This window comes from Amblyomma americanum, chromosome 3 (assembly GCF_052857255.1).
Source record: "Amblyomma americanum isolate KBUSLIRL-KWMA chromosome 3, ASM5285725v1, whole genome shotgun sequence".
Taxonomy (NCBI): Eukaryota; Metazoa; Arthropoda; class Arachnida; order Ixodida; family Ixodidae; genus Amblyomma; species Amblyomma americanum.
Window position 1 is genome coordinate 86,137,866 of NC_135499.1, and position 15,000 is coordinate 86,152,865.

Consider the following 15,000-nt stretch of genomic DNA (forward strand, 5'->3'; position numbering starts at 1 on the left):
GCGGGTCGTATCTTCAGGTTGTGGTTTCTAGATTTGGTGAGCATTAAGCTGCGTCACGCCTTTAAGCACAAGGCAAAGTACGACTGGGGCAGTGCCTCGAGCTACGACTATGTTAATGACGGTGCAGAACACTGGCGCATCACATAAATACCCGCTATTGCTCTCGTTTAAACCGCCATTAGCCCTGTTCTTTCTTGTCTGCTCTCTGCACGCGAAAACCCGAGAACTGCGCCCCGGCATGTTCATCCTCGCAATCAAAATCTGGAGAGGACTGTATTCCACAAGAACGAACACGTAGGAGGCGACGACATAGGCAGGCACGGAGATGAAGTTACGAAATCTACTGGGGGGGTTATAGGGTGTCGCGGGGCAGGCCAAACTGGACGTCAGTCGGTCAGAGTTCTGTGAGCCGCGTGGAAGTTTTATGGTGGGGATGTGATGCGTCTAAGCTTTTCGTTACCCTTCGCACACAGCCGGAAATCAAGACGATGACGAGTAAACCGGATGATGACGAATAAACTATTCAAGTTGCGTTCAGCCTTGTGTTGCCACGGTAAGGAGCCAATGTTTGTTACTTGTAAATGAATTGCGAACTCACACTGCGGCATTGCCAGCCCTGCGCGCCTGCCCCTCCTCCTCACTTTCCTGCCCGCTATTCACTGCAGGGAGCCACCGCCGCTAACAGGGCCCCGAGCGGCCCAATCTTGGCGCCTGCTATCCGCAGCGCAGCCGGCCGTAATGAGCTATCGACCATCTCCCCTCTTCCCCGCGTTGCAAGGAGGCCGCGAGGAGGTGTGCGCCTGCAGGGGCAAGCAGGACGAGGAAGCCCAATGGCGAAGCTCGAGCGTCAGCGATGCGCTCCGGCTGCTCGGACACGAATCAAGCCCTCTGTTGCATTTGTATTTTTGTGCACGCGCAACCCACACAAGCACACACATACTCTTCAGAACCCACGTAAGCAGACTGAAAATTTGTCGTACTAAGAGCTAGCTAGGTTGGCTTTTTTATGCTACTGCTTTAGTTATGACAACTTCTCTCTGGGTACTCTCGTATCACTGACCACGAGAATAGGAATGTACAGCGGATTGAGTAAGCTTAATCACACTAATAGCAAAAATGGTCTGCTTGTTTTAAACATAATCCGAAAAATACAGACGTGCGTGTGTGGCTTGCTCCCGGAGTCATCATGGATTGAGGGAATGCAAATTGCATTTCATATTACGAAATCGCCTGCATATGAGCTTCTGCTGTGAAATGGTAACGTTGTTGGCAACCACCTGCACCTCAAATAACGAGATTTTCCAATAAAACTAAGCAAGGGCCAATAGTGCCGACATACACTAGAATGCTAAAAATAAATAAAATTAAAAAGCGCGGTACTTAGCTCCTTTACAGTGTGCGTTGCAGGCGCCATAATCTCTATGAACGTCCACGTTGAATCATTTGTAAGGCAAACGAGTGTCTCTGCTGTGCGCATTATGAACTTCGTGAACACACTCCTTTGAACTACATCAGTCTTTGGGCCTTATTACCGGACTCCTCTGCAAGCTGTCGATGAATAGCGTGTGGCTGATCCCGCTCAACGCCACCATGGTTCTTCATAGCAAAGCATGAGTTAGTACACGTGCTCTTGCTGATGAACAAACAAGCGGGAAATAAGGTGCGTCTTGTCTTTTCTTAGTCGCTCATTCAAATTTTCAAATTTTCTTCCACAATCGAACTGCAGCTGTCGTATGTTAGTCGCATGTATGCGTTGTTTCTGTATTCTTCGGATGTGATCTCTGAGCACAACCATCGCCTGTTATATATGCGCCAGAATCAAAAGAACAATCACTCTGATATTTCATTTCTGCCAAATTAAAAAGTACTCCAATGTTACAATCGCGAGCACGATAATCTTTAGTTTGTAAAGTGCGACAGTTCGTAACGGTTTATAGGCATTCTAACGGCTACGAATACGCCTTTACCATGGAAGATAGCATAGTCGGCTAAAACTGAGCTCGTTATCAGCAAGACATTCATCATGCATATCTTCCCATTAGTGACATTGAAATCGTAGAACCTGCATTTTTATTTATATTTAGCCGCACGTATTTACCCGCGCACATATTAGGCCTGTTCCCCTAGCACCCATGCTTTTCTACAGAGAAGGACAGCACACGACGGCGTCACAAGTGCGAATACAATGTAAAGTGCGTGAAATAACCATTGCCGCCTTTTTAAAGAGCAGGTTACAAGCTCATAGCAGATCAGGCGAAACAAATAAGAATCCAAGAAATAATGATAATATCGGTGTTCATAACAAACCATGACGTCACAAGAAAGAAATGGAAGCGTAGAAACCCCGCTAAAGCGCGTGAAGTGCATACTTGTGTAATGTGTACAACGAATTTTAGAAAGCATGCCTCCAATTAAGCACCAGATTTATTGCCCGCTTTCATAACATGGTACAATGAGGGGGGGGGGGGGGGGAGTGCTACATGAATTGCAGTAAGAAACACCGATGGGGTTCTCAGGCTTGCGCAGAAGGCTTATTTTCTCAAATTTTCTAGCGTTGCGGTGAGAACCACGTGGAAGTAAGGTTTAAAGACCGAGCTGACAATGCAAAAAAGGCATGTGCACTCCAAACAGGAAATAAGTAAAAAGAGATTAAGCAGTCCTCTAGCGCACTCTCTTTAAGGGGAAGGGTGTGAAACCCAAGCTCTGGGGTTGACTTCCATCACTAAAGATACATAATACTTAAGGTTGGTAACGGAAACAAATTCCCGCTTCATAAAACGCTAAGTTTTAACGGCTGCGAAAATTTTAAGTAAGGATTCAGTCTCCTCTTTTTGCTAGCCTCAGCACCTCTGGTGCCGCGTTTGAAAGCCTCCTCCCGTTGTTAACTGCATCAAGCGTCTATGCTTTGCAGCGGGAATGTACCTTCGTTGCCAATAGTAAGCATTTCGTGCCTTGAGTGATCGCAGTCTACTGCGCAACTCGGACAGTTTACACTGCCCTTAAAAAGGAGTGCGCTATAGGGAAGCTTACTCCCTTCTTATTTCCATGTAGTCTTATTCGTGTTTAGAGTGCGAGGGCTTTCTTGCTACTAACTGCCTCAGTTACCCTGGTAAACGCGACTACGTTCCGGGCTATGGAAACATTGTTCTCAGCAAGGAAAGCAAAGAAATTGCGATGCGCGAAATTGTCGGACCTGGAAGTATCTGTAGGCTCTGGGAGGACTACGAGAAGAGAGTTTCTATTTCCTTCTCTAATTCTATTTTCCTCACCCCCATCTGTAGATAATCCGATCGCCACTGGCAGACCGCCGCACCTATGAACAGCTCAAAATAAAGTTATTGGAAGTTCAGTGCTGGTCATTGTCTCTGCTTCGTCCACTTATTTTATTGCTGCAGTCATTACCTGATCCGATCCTTTTTGGGAACAAGCGCAGTAAATAAAATTACCGGTATCTGGTAAGTACAGCACCGTACTGGTAAAGTAGAGCAACCAATACAGAACTGCTGAGCGGTCACTAGTGTCACCAGACACTTATGGCCTATAAATTCAAAATGGTGAAAACGCTATCTAAATTTTATTTTCCCTCATTCTAGGCAAACATTTCATGCAACCGAAACTTCCAAAGAAAAAAAAAATGCTTTCTTTAGCATATGCTCCGTGTGCCGAAATTAATCCGTGACCTAACTTTTTTACCCTTGTAACTGAAACCAGCGCTGTTTGAGAAGGGGCTGGTTAAAACAAAATCCAGCTTAATAAGTCCTATAGCTCATTAGCTGCAATGATATGACACTAGGTCGAGCAGATGTTTAAAAAAAGATGGTAGCGTTTTAAAGCGGTTGAACCGAGTAGGCGTGGGAAAGCCTGTATTTAGACTGGTTGGCTCATGGTTTTGCTTTTCTGGGTCGTCGGCACGTCTGGAGACGATATTAGTTTAATAGTAATATTAGTTGACGAAGAGGAGGATGTGCAATGCAGAGCGAGATAGTGTGATGCAGTTAAGGACGAGGTGTGATCGGTGGCGGCGATAGCATTGTTCTTTATTTTTTAATGCGATGTTTATTGCCGCAGGGCATAAAGGGTTTGAAATGAGGGGTGACGAGGAGGCTTAAATAAATGAAAAAAAAAGGGTTGGTTCATCTAATAAAATCAAGTAGTTAACGGTGATGTGGTCCCTGTGTCCAAGCGATATATGAATCCGGATTGTTCGGTGAGGGACCCCCCGCCACCAGGTGCGGAATTCTCGCCGGCTCCAGCGCCGGGAAAACCCTCAGCAGGTGGTGAGTATCCGCCTCACTATCTCTGATCTTGCAGACTGGACACTCGGGGCGGGGATACAAAGAGCATAGTTCATGCTCCCATGCAGTGGCCACCGATGCTGACCCATCCGCACCACCGCGGGTTCAAATCCCAATCGGGGCAATATTTATTTGTTTATTAATGATTAGTCCAAGGTCAGTCTCAAGGTCAAGCTTCACATATACTCTGTGGGCCGGTTTGACCTCGTGAAATGTGCTTTCGCAGTGAAAGTAATTCGTCATGTAGTGTTTTCTATATGATAAATAGAGTTAATAACCGTTCAATTAAAACAGAGGTCAGAATTCCCTCATGGTCGGAATAAAAGAAAATATCTCCAGTATTTTAAATCCATTTCATTCAGAAACTGATAGACAACAATGAACTCAATTGTTTCCAGGGTCTAATTTACTACATTGGTTCCGGAAAAAGCGAGCTCCTTAATACTTCCATAAATATAGCTTGCATAGTCAACTTTGTTATGTATTTGTGCGCAACAAAGTTCTCAGTTTCTGTCATGTATTAATACTGTGATGACCCAAAGTAATGAATCATAAAATTATCTCTAGTTGGTTTGCTTAAATATAATGTACATCATATATGCTGGAGTAAAGCATGGAAATTCCGTGCATATGTCATACAAAGCGAGGAGAGGCTGCTTTGTTAATGGCGTTGCTAAAGTTGATAAGCGGCCTGTCATTATTTTTCACAAAAGCAAGCGGCAGAAAAGCAGAATTTGTTTTACAATTGGCTTCCTCCACACCCATGATACCTTAATAGTAGGTGAGGAGGCCTCACACTACTACCTGCATACACCTGGTGTACTTGTTAGAAACAAGAGAATTGAAGTAATTCATATGATTAGCGAAATTTCAGTACAAAATTTCACATAATCAATTTCAGGAAAAGAGCAGTCAGTGTTGATAAAACAAATTTGTATGCTGAAGCAAAAATTTTAACGGGATAGCGTTAATGAGCCCGTGACGCAGAAACGCCGGCGTCGTCGACTGGGTGCGCAAAATCCACGAAAAATCTCTAAAGACGCAACCCAGACGCAGGTGGGCTGCCTAGACCACGTGACCCTGTGGCGCCAGCACAACCTGCCTACCCGGTTGTGTGCAAACTGCCCACCGCGGCAGGTACGTCCCAGTTTAGTTATTCGCTACAAGTGGTTGACCAGGAAGAGCAACCTGTCTCGCACAAGCACCACCAGTAGCAGCAACTGCCTCGCAGGGCACGCTTAACCACTGCAACACGGCGCCAGGAGTGGTATGAGGACTCCCACGTATCTATGACTGTTAAATACAGAATGGCCAATTATGCATATGTGGCCATTAATCATTTAACCCAATAACACTATCGCGTCATATGATTGAGGTGGAGCGTAAGTGTCCCCTCCAATTTTTTCAAGTTTGAAATGTATTAAAAAAGTGCGAAAAGAAAATAAATCAATCTATTGTTCCCGCGGTGCTGTTTACTGATATGCACGATAAAATGCCGAATGGAAAACAACACCACCTAGTTGAACATTGTTTTTGTGTTGGATCGTGTAATCATAGGCGCAAGTTTACGGGATGCTGGTACACAGAGAAGAGAAATGTTTCTGTGAAGCCAGCCGAAGCTCAGCAATTAAAAGCGTAAGAGCATGAAGGAGGATGCGTAAGCTATCTGCTGCAACGAACACTGGCCGACTGGCTGGTGAGGGAACGCCGAAATGATGTTTTTTGACCGAGAATTTGCATCGGGTTAACACCTGACCTTGAATGTATACCAACTCGTCAAGCTCTCCACCTTTCAAATAATTAGCATCTCCTTAAATTGCCTGATCATGACAGTCTAATTTTTATTGATTTTTTGGCAGAGATAGCTATTCTTTATTACATGTTCTGAAACAGCTGTGATTGCAGTAACAGTGTTCATACATGTTCTTTCATTCTCATGCCTTTGTAACAAAGACAGCTCGCATATCAAAGAGCCAGAATAGCATTCGTCACCTTCTTGTTTCCGTCTGTCATATTAGTCGAATATATATTTCAGCGCTGTTGAATTACATTGATTAACTTAAGAATTAGCAGTCAGTGTAAACTACACCCTCTCGAAAAGGAAAATCAGGTATAGTATTTCGTCAATGTTCCTTTGTTATGCTTCCAACCTTACAGTTTTAAGAATATTTCAGACGCTTGTCTCCCCCGTGCAGAAATTCCTCTGACTCCTGCGGGTTTCAAGTCAGAATAGCTGTTTCCAGCCTTGCTTATTATTTACATAAAATATTGCCGCAAATCTTTGCACTATTTGTTTACTCTTAATTCAAAGGTGTCGACAAGCGGCTTTATCGCTTTGCTTGTGATGCAAGACGCGACCAGATTTATGTCGATCGATCGCATCCAGGCGGAGCCGATTCTAGGTTGTAATAACATTGCCCACTGTATCTCGAAAGTTCGCTTTCAGCTTTAAATTGAGCACGGCCGACAGCAGCGGGCCGAGCATGCTTGTTCCTACGCCGCCGCCGAGTGATTCAGTCCATTCTGGGCGCAGCTCAGCCCAACAAACAGTTTTCTTTTAGAACTTCTCGCTGCCTTCCTCAATGCTTTACTGCCGTCACCTCTACGTGACAATATTCTGCATCTACCTCTTGTTTTTGTACATTCGCCCTCTTGAGAATTTTAATTTTATTATTACTTTCAATCTGATCATTCAAGGTTTATGAACTCTCCCTTTTTATGGTAACGTCATTTTGAAAAAAATATAGGTTTGCAAAATAAATTCGTCGGCTGGTTAATTACCCTCAGATGTCCATGCATGGCCCAATTATTCCAATATCTAATTTGAATCCATGCAGTGCCACTATTCGTTTACTGTTTTTTTTTCTGTGTCAATATAATACGTTTTACTTTCATATACCTTTCAATAATTGTTTGCTGTCCAATGTATTTATTATTGCTTACTTTTGTACTTTTCCACTTTGTACCATCTTTTGTCTGCAAAATATTGTAACCCCTCCGCTCACACAATGTTCCAAGTGTGAACCTGTGAGGTATATGTATAAATAAATAAATAAATAAATAAATAAATAAATAAATAAATAAATAAATAAATATTACTTAGTAACTAGACTACCCATTTTCTTACATGCAGGATATGGTCGCCAGAAAGGGAACGGAAACGCCTACACAGACCACTTGGAATTAAACTGAGTGGTGGTAAGAAAACAACTGTGAGCGGTTTTTGGCTAACACTATCTTCAATGAACCTCTGAAATTGCACTTACGTGTCATTCAATAATAATTACATGGAGGCGTGATTCTATTTCTATGAAGCTTTCCTCCAAAATACCCCTGTAACATTGGGTGCATAGTCGTGCTGGACATTTATACACGCCGCGGCAATTACTGTTATAGCACCACTCGCTCGAAGTTACTGCGGAGCCTGTCCCTACGGCGTCTCTTATAGCTCGTGCGCATCTTTGTGGTGCTATCTTAGCAGGCACACACTATGCGTGCGTGTGTGCCTGAGTGCATCTGTGAGCACATATACTGTGACCAAGTGGACGAAAACGTCGAGCCCGTAGTGCCTTCTCTGCAGATGCTCCTGTGTGTTCCTGTATGCATTCATTTACTTTTTCGCGTGAATAATCTTTCAGTTGAATGATAGCGCCTGGCTTGTTCTCTGTCGTCTTCGTTGTTTAGCGCTATGATGTATATCTGGAAGCAGCCAGGACCTCGATGGGGGAAGCCGGGCGAGAGAGATTGGCGGCTCTCAATCTTACCGGACAGCTAGAAGATATTACAGAGCTCGTAAGCGAACGGATCAGCCGTAGTAGCGACGATTACTTTCAGAGCTTTCAGTTAAATGCAGCATCTTTAAATTCGCTCAGTTGATGAAAGAAAAGTTGGCCCAAGAGGCGCAATTCATTGAACGCTCTTCAATGAAAGGGTTGCTGTATCGGTCATGTTGACAACCACGTACGACACGCGGACAGCGATAGGAACTCGTACATTGAGTAAAGTGCGGGACAGTACAGCGACCCATAGGCAAGAGCCACCCGTCCGCCGACAGGACGCGACGCTCAGTCTCGGAGCCATCACGCGCACCCTGCGCTTCTCCCGTCGTGGCGCCGTCGCCCGCCCTAGCAGCGGCGATCGTCCGCGAGAGATGGACGCGAGAGAGAGGAGGCGGTGATGCCGCATAATGCGGCCAATCGGGCCCCCAATTTGGCCATCAGCGGCCCGGCCTCGATGCGGCGGCCTCGCGGGGGGGCCCTCCATGGGAGGCCCTCACACTCTCGTCTGGCTCCTTCCGCGCTGCCGTCCGTCCTCCGGCGGCGAATGGCCGGGCGCAGACAGGCCGATATTGCCGGAGCCTTCCCGGCGTGATGGATCGCCGCAAGGCCGCGCGCGCCCTCTCTCCGGAGATCAGTGGACCGTGGACATTGCGGCGCCGGGCAGACAAGACGCGCGCGCTCCCGCGACCTTTGCCGCGGCGCAGATAGGGACCACGTTGGCGGGAGACAAGCGTGCGTGCTTGCGTTGTACAGCGCGTGCGATCTGCGGTGCGTGAGCCGCCTCGTCGAAGACGGCCTGCGAGGCGGCATCGCACAGCGGCGGCCGGAGGCATTGTGGCCGGCGCCGCCACCGCCGGTGTGAACGCACTGCGGCGGCCGCATTTGCTTCGTGCGTTCTTTTTCTCCGCTCTTTTGCCGCCGCCGCCGCCGCGCGGCCTCTGTCACGGTCCGTGCCCCTCGCGAGAGATTGCCGTTTTCCGCGTTGCTATACTTTGATCGCATGTAGGAGAGGCGAAAATCTTTGCGCTCCGGCCACCCGCCGTATCGGGCGAGCAGCGGCAAGAGGCAGGAGTGGCGGCCTGGTTGGGTTACGCGAGATCGATTCTGGCTGCGGCGCGAAGCACTGATGACCCGTGTCTCGCTGGGAGGGCCGGCCACTCGGGGGTGTCGCCGGGCGAAAATACTTCCGGGCAAAAGAAGTTCACGAAGACCGGTGGTGGATGTAGAACCGTGAAGGCAGAGATTGTGCGTGCAGAGGACCTGGACGCAGACGCGTACGGAGCCGTCATATGTGTTGTTTATGCGTTCGAGAATAGCGACGACGGTCGAGTCCGGAGTGTCACGCACCGCTGTTCATTCACATACTCACGCGTGCATGTGCTGGTACCGTTCGTTTTAGCCTCCTTTCGGATTGATGAAAAAAAAATGATGCGGCGCTCGTGAAGTATTGCGACAATGCGAGGTTCTCACGAGAAAGCGAAGCTGTATATAGGGCGAAGCACATTTTCATCGTAGGCGGGCCGTCGCTCCTAAAGGGGATGTGCGCCCACCGCAATATTGTTATATCGCTACTTCCTTTCAGCAGTTGTCGCTTAGAGTGCTTTATTGGTATTCATGCACAATAAATTAACAGGGAAGCCGAGCGATATGGCGTTAATAAAAATGCTTTTTATTATATTGTGGCCCAGAGTCATGAATTTTTAATATAATGCATGCTTTACAATTGTTATTACACATACGTATGGAAAAATACTCTTTACTATTATTGTTATTCATACAATGTCACGTTACTTTGATGAAATACAACCTCTATTCTTTCGACGTATTTACCCGCCGGTTTAATGCACTTTTAAGTGCTGAGCAACAAGGCGTTTATCTCGAGTCAGGCGTTTATCCTTTGAGCCCCAGAACAAGGCAACTCTGCCTTCAGGAGCGCCAGCTGAAAAAAAAAGAAACGCCAGTAGTCTCCGCGGCGAATGCCGCAGAAATTGTGCCCTTGAGTAATTTCGCATTATTTTTTCACTGCATAAAAAGAATCTGAACCAACCAGAGCTTCTCTATGCAGCCCACATGGTTACCTATAGCCTCACACCAACCAACAGTCACTTCCACATTTTCCCCAGCCACGTGTAGGCAGCACATTGATTGGACAGTTTTTAAATTACTTATGGAGTCTGCTTGCGCAGAGGGCTTCTCTACCGGTCTTGAACAAAAAATTAAGGAGGCCATGGAACACGCCACCTGCCCCTTTAACCCTGTCGCTAACTATCACCGATTTTGACTTCGAATAGCAGCGACTGCGATCACAACGGCGCAGGGCAGAGCGCTGATACCGACGCACAAAGTCGCGCCTAGACCTAAGAGATGCTAGGCGCATACAGATTAAGATTCAGCGCAAAATTCAGGCACTGAAAACACAACGGTGGAGGACATTTTGCCAAACACTTGATCCACGGAAGCCTTTGTCACGCGTTTGGAGTGTAATTCGGGGTCTTCGCACGTACCCTCAACAGCGCTACCCGTTCTAATCCGCAGCGCTCCACCAAAGGCGCAGTGTGGTTGAGGTAGCTGAAGATTTCTGCGCAAGAATAACAGGCCCTCCGAATCCAGGCGCAACGCTGCACTGCAACAATGTTCCACCCTCATGGGATTCTCGGATGGATGCACTATTCTCCATGGAAGAAGTTGATGCTGCGCTGGCTTGTTGTAGAAGGTCATCATCACCAGGGCCCGATGATGTGACGTACTCCGCACTTGCCAACCTTGGCAAAGAAGCTCGACGGGCTCTTTTGGACACTTATAACAAGTCATGGACTGCTGGCATAGTTCCTCATGATTGGAAGACCAGTCATCTGGTTCCACTTCTTAAGCCGGGGAAATCACCGCTCGACCTTTCATCATACCGTCCAATTGCATTCGCCAGCTGCGTCGGCAAAGTCATGGAAAGAATGCTGCTCACACGCGTGGAATGGTACTTGGAGCGATATCAGATTTATCCAACCTTCATGTGTGGGTTCCGACGGGGCCGCTCTTCTATCGACAACGTGGTTGACCTTGTAACGTCGAAAGGATGACCTTGTAACGTCGAAGTTTGAAAGGATTGGCCGTGGCATTGTTTTTGGATATCAAGGGCGCGTACAACAACGTAACGCATCAGACCATTTTGGACGCAATGGAAGCTGCAGAGATCGGAAGCCGCACGTTCAGCTGGATACGCAGCTATTTATCAGAGAGGTCGTTTTTTGTCCTGACTGCGGACGGACCAACGTCCTTACACCTAAATTCGCGCGGAGTCCCTCAGGGTGGAGTGCTGAGCCCAGTTCTCGGCAACCTTGCTCTCATCGGCCTGTTTGACGTATTGCCACAATCTGCTGAGATCTCGGTATATGCAGACGACATCTGTATTTGGGCATCAGGGGTGACCCGTCCTCAAGTTCGTGCAAGACTTCAAAAGGCGGCATCGATATTGACATCTTATCTTCGCTTGCAGGGCCTGAACATTTCGACCGAAAAGTGTTCATTTGTGGCGTTCACACGCAAAATAATGTCACGCTACACCATTCGCATTAATGGTGAAGCCATTCCCTATGAGAAAAGCCACAGATTCTTTGGTGTTGTCATCGACAGGAACCTCTCGTGGAGTCCACATGTCTACGACATGAGAAAGAGACTAATTGCGATTGTCCACGTCCTCTCCTTCCTCGGGGGAAAGTCCTGGGGCGCATCAGTGCGCTCTATGCTGCAACTGTACCGTTCCCTATTTCTGGGCTACATGCGGTACAGTCTTCCGATATTCAGTTCCATTAGAAAGACAAATATCAAGACTCTTCAAAGTGTGCAAGCGCAAGCTCTCCGTATCTGCCTTGGACTGCCTAAATGTGCATCAACAGCAGCAACTGTTCTTGTTGCCCGGGAACATCCTGTTACTACATTCATTGCTGTTGACACCATTAGAACACATATTCGGCGCCTCTCACGGGTTCCCTGTCATCACCTCGCAACACTCCCAATAATTAGGCCGCGTGCTGCATTCGCCAAAGTCATTGAAGCTCATCGCGCATATCTTCCATCGGAGTTCACCCCTGCGTCAAGACCGTGCTCACCCTTATGGAGTCTTCATGAACCTCGGGTTCACCTCTATATTCCTGGAATTACAAAGAAAGCTGGTGTATCACTACCCGCTCTCAAACAACTGACATTGAGTCACCTGCATTCTTACCACAATCACCGCATACATCTTTACACAGATGGACCAGTTCACTTGACCAGTTCTGCGGGGTCGGTGGTGATACCGGCCAGATCCATCTTCATGAAAGTGAAGACGACCTATCCAACATCTTCAACTGGTGCGGAACTTGCAGCCTTACGGGCTGCGGTAGAGTTCACCAGTCAAGAACCTCCACATGACTGGACGGTTTTCACCGACTCTAAAGCAGCCCTTCAAGCCCTGCAAGCGGCGCTACGGCGCAGTCACAGGAAAAACTTGTTGCTGAGATCCGTCTACTGTACCACGGCACCGTTTCCAAAGGTCATGACATCATTTTTAAATGGCTGCCAGGACACTGTGGTATTAACGGTGATCACCAGGCCGATGCGGCTGCGCGTTCGGCTCACAACGGCGGACTTCCAGTGAAGATCCCAATATCAAGACCTGACGCAGCGTGTGGGCTTCGCCCTTTGGCGCTGGAGCTCGCACTTTTAGCGTGGAACACGGGAGAGTTTTGCAACCTCCGCCTCAAGGCACTGGATCCTCGACTGCGCCTTCGTCTTCCACGTAACTTAGCACGTCGCGACGCAACATTGTTATGCCGTTTATGGATCGGCGTTGCTGTTACCAACCACTATGCTTTCCGGATGGGGATGGCCGACAGTCCTGCCTGTGAAAGCTGCGGTTGTGAGGAGACCATCGCTCATCTTCTCTGTGAGTGCCCTGCATTTGCGAGTGCAAGACATACACTGTGTTGTGCCCTGGACCGCCTCGACCTCGCCCATTAACAGAGCAAAAGATCCTCGGTCCGTGGCCACAGCAGTCGACTGCCCTCAAGGCATACAAGGCACTCTTTGCCTACTTGAGAGCGACTGAATTGAGTGACAAATTGTGACAGCGTTGTGCATGTGTGTGTGTGTGTGTGTGTGTGTGTGTGTGTGTGTGTGTGTGTGTGTGTGTGTGTGTGTGTGTGTGTGTGTGTGTGTGTGTGTGTGTGTGTGTGTGTGTGTGTGTGTGTGTGTGTGTGTGTGTGTGTGTGTGTGTGTGTGTGTGTGTTATGCCTTTTTCCCCTTCTCTCTTCCTCCTTTTAGCCCCCTAATCCCTCTTCCCCAGTGCAGGGTAGCCAACCGGAACCCCTTTCTGTTTAACATCCCTGTCTTTCCTTCCTCCTCTTTATCTATCATAACAGTCACTTCCATCAGAGACCGTTATAGAGCACATGTTTAACGTAACGCAGACAAAGCACGCTCAAAACTCGATTCCCATGATCTCGCTCCGGTGTATTAAATTAGGGTAATTAACGCTTGACTCTATAGTTGGGTGTGTGACAGGTGTTCACCATCTCCTGCAGTGTGCTGAACATATCACCACTTTATTCCCGGCCGTATCGGGTTGACAGGAAACAGCGGCCTTCCGCACCTTCCACATGTCTTGAGGCAGCCGATGTGTGACGAACATACTGCCTACATCTTGTCGCAGGAAGATCGTTACAAGGTCTTCGAAGTATTTGCTTAAGGGCTAGTTGGTTCATGTTTTGAAATCAGTATACTTTTTTGGCGCAACACAGCCTGTCCTGCCCCTTATGTGTTTTGCTCTAAATAGTATTCTGCCTTGAAAAAAAAAAGTAATAAAAAAAACGGTAGAAGACAAAAGAGCGATCGAGAAAATCGCTGGATTAGGGTCTATAATAATCTTTGAAGAGGAAAGAAGAAGAAATTTGATATTAATAGGATAGGCAGCTCAGCTGTGACGCACTGTGCTTGAGTCCCTTTTCCGAGAATGGCAGCGAGTGACAGAGTGATTTAGATGTAGTAAGTGGGGTCTAACGCCCCAAAACTGCACATGGGCTATGAACACGCCGTAGTGGAGGGCTTCGAAATAATTTCGTGGTCGAACTTGGTGTGATATCAGCGCGCCAACGAACCTCTTGGTTCTTTAACGTGCGCTGAAATCGCACCACACATGGGTGGATTTTCATTTCTCCTTTATCGAAGTGGCAGCCGCGGTGGCCAAGTGGTTATAGCGCTCGGCTGCTGACCCGAAAGTTGCGGGTTTGATACCGGCCGCGGAGGTCGAATGTCCATGCAGGCGAAATTGTAGAGGCCCGTGTACTGCGCGATATCGGTGCATGTTAAAGAACCCTAGGTGGTTGAAATTTCCGGAGCCCTTCACTACGGCGTCCCTCATAGCCTGAGTCGCTCTGGGACGTTAAGGTGGGGTCAAAGACGCATTTCCCAATCATTTCAACCTAAAGAAGCCGAGCACCAGGCAGGGGAAAGCTTGTACCCATTGTATCACCTGTGCGTACCCGGCGGCACTGGGGATATAAACCCCGCTCCTGCCGCATGCGAGGCGGATGCTCGACCACTTGGCCACCACTGCGGTCTTTTACATGACAGTGTCATCCAGTGGGGAGCCAAGAAGAAAGATGTTCACTCGGTATGGCTTTACCGTATAGAGAGGTCAGTGATCGCGAGCACCCGGGGACTCCGTGTAAATCAAGCATGTAGTGCGTTTGCGGTCTGCGTGTATTTAAATTCGGTTTTAAATCGCTCGGTTTAATATTCAATATAGTCCCATGTGTCACGCCCCTGCTGGGATTGTGGGGCGGAGTGTAGAATTAGGTGCAGTTTGGCAAGTTCAGGTCATTGTCATCCAACGGGCACCTCTCCCCCCACCACGGCCGTGCGCACCGACACCCTGTCCCCAATATTTTCCT

General features: G+C 47.8%; 1 long non-coding RNA gene across 1 annotated transcript in view; it reads right to left on the bottom strand.

The window, feature by feature from the left end:
• Nucleotides 1-15,000, bottom strand: part of LOC144123124 (uncharacterized) — a 361,098-nt gene that overhangs the window by 254,205 nt on the left and 91,893 nt on the right. The gene's annotated exons all lie outside the window — the stretch shown is intronic.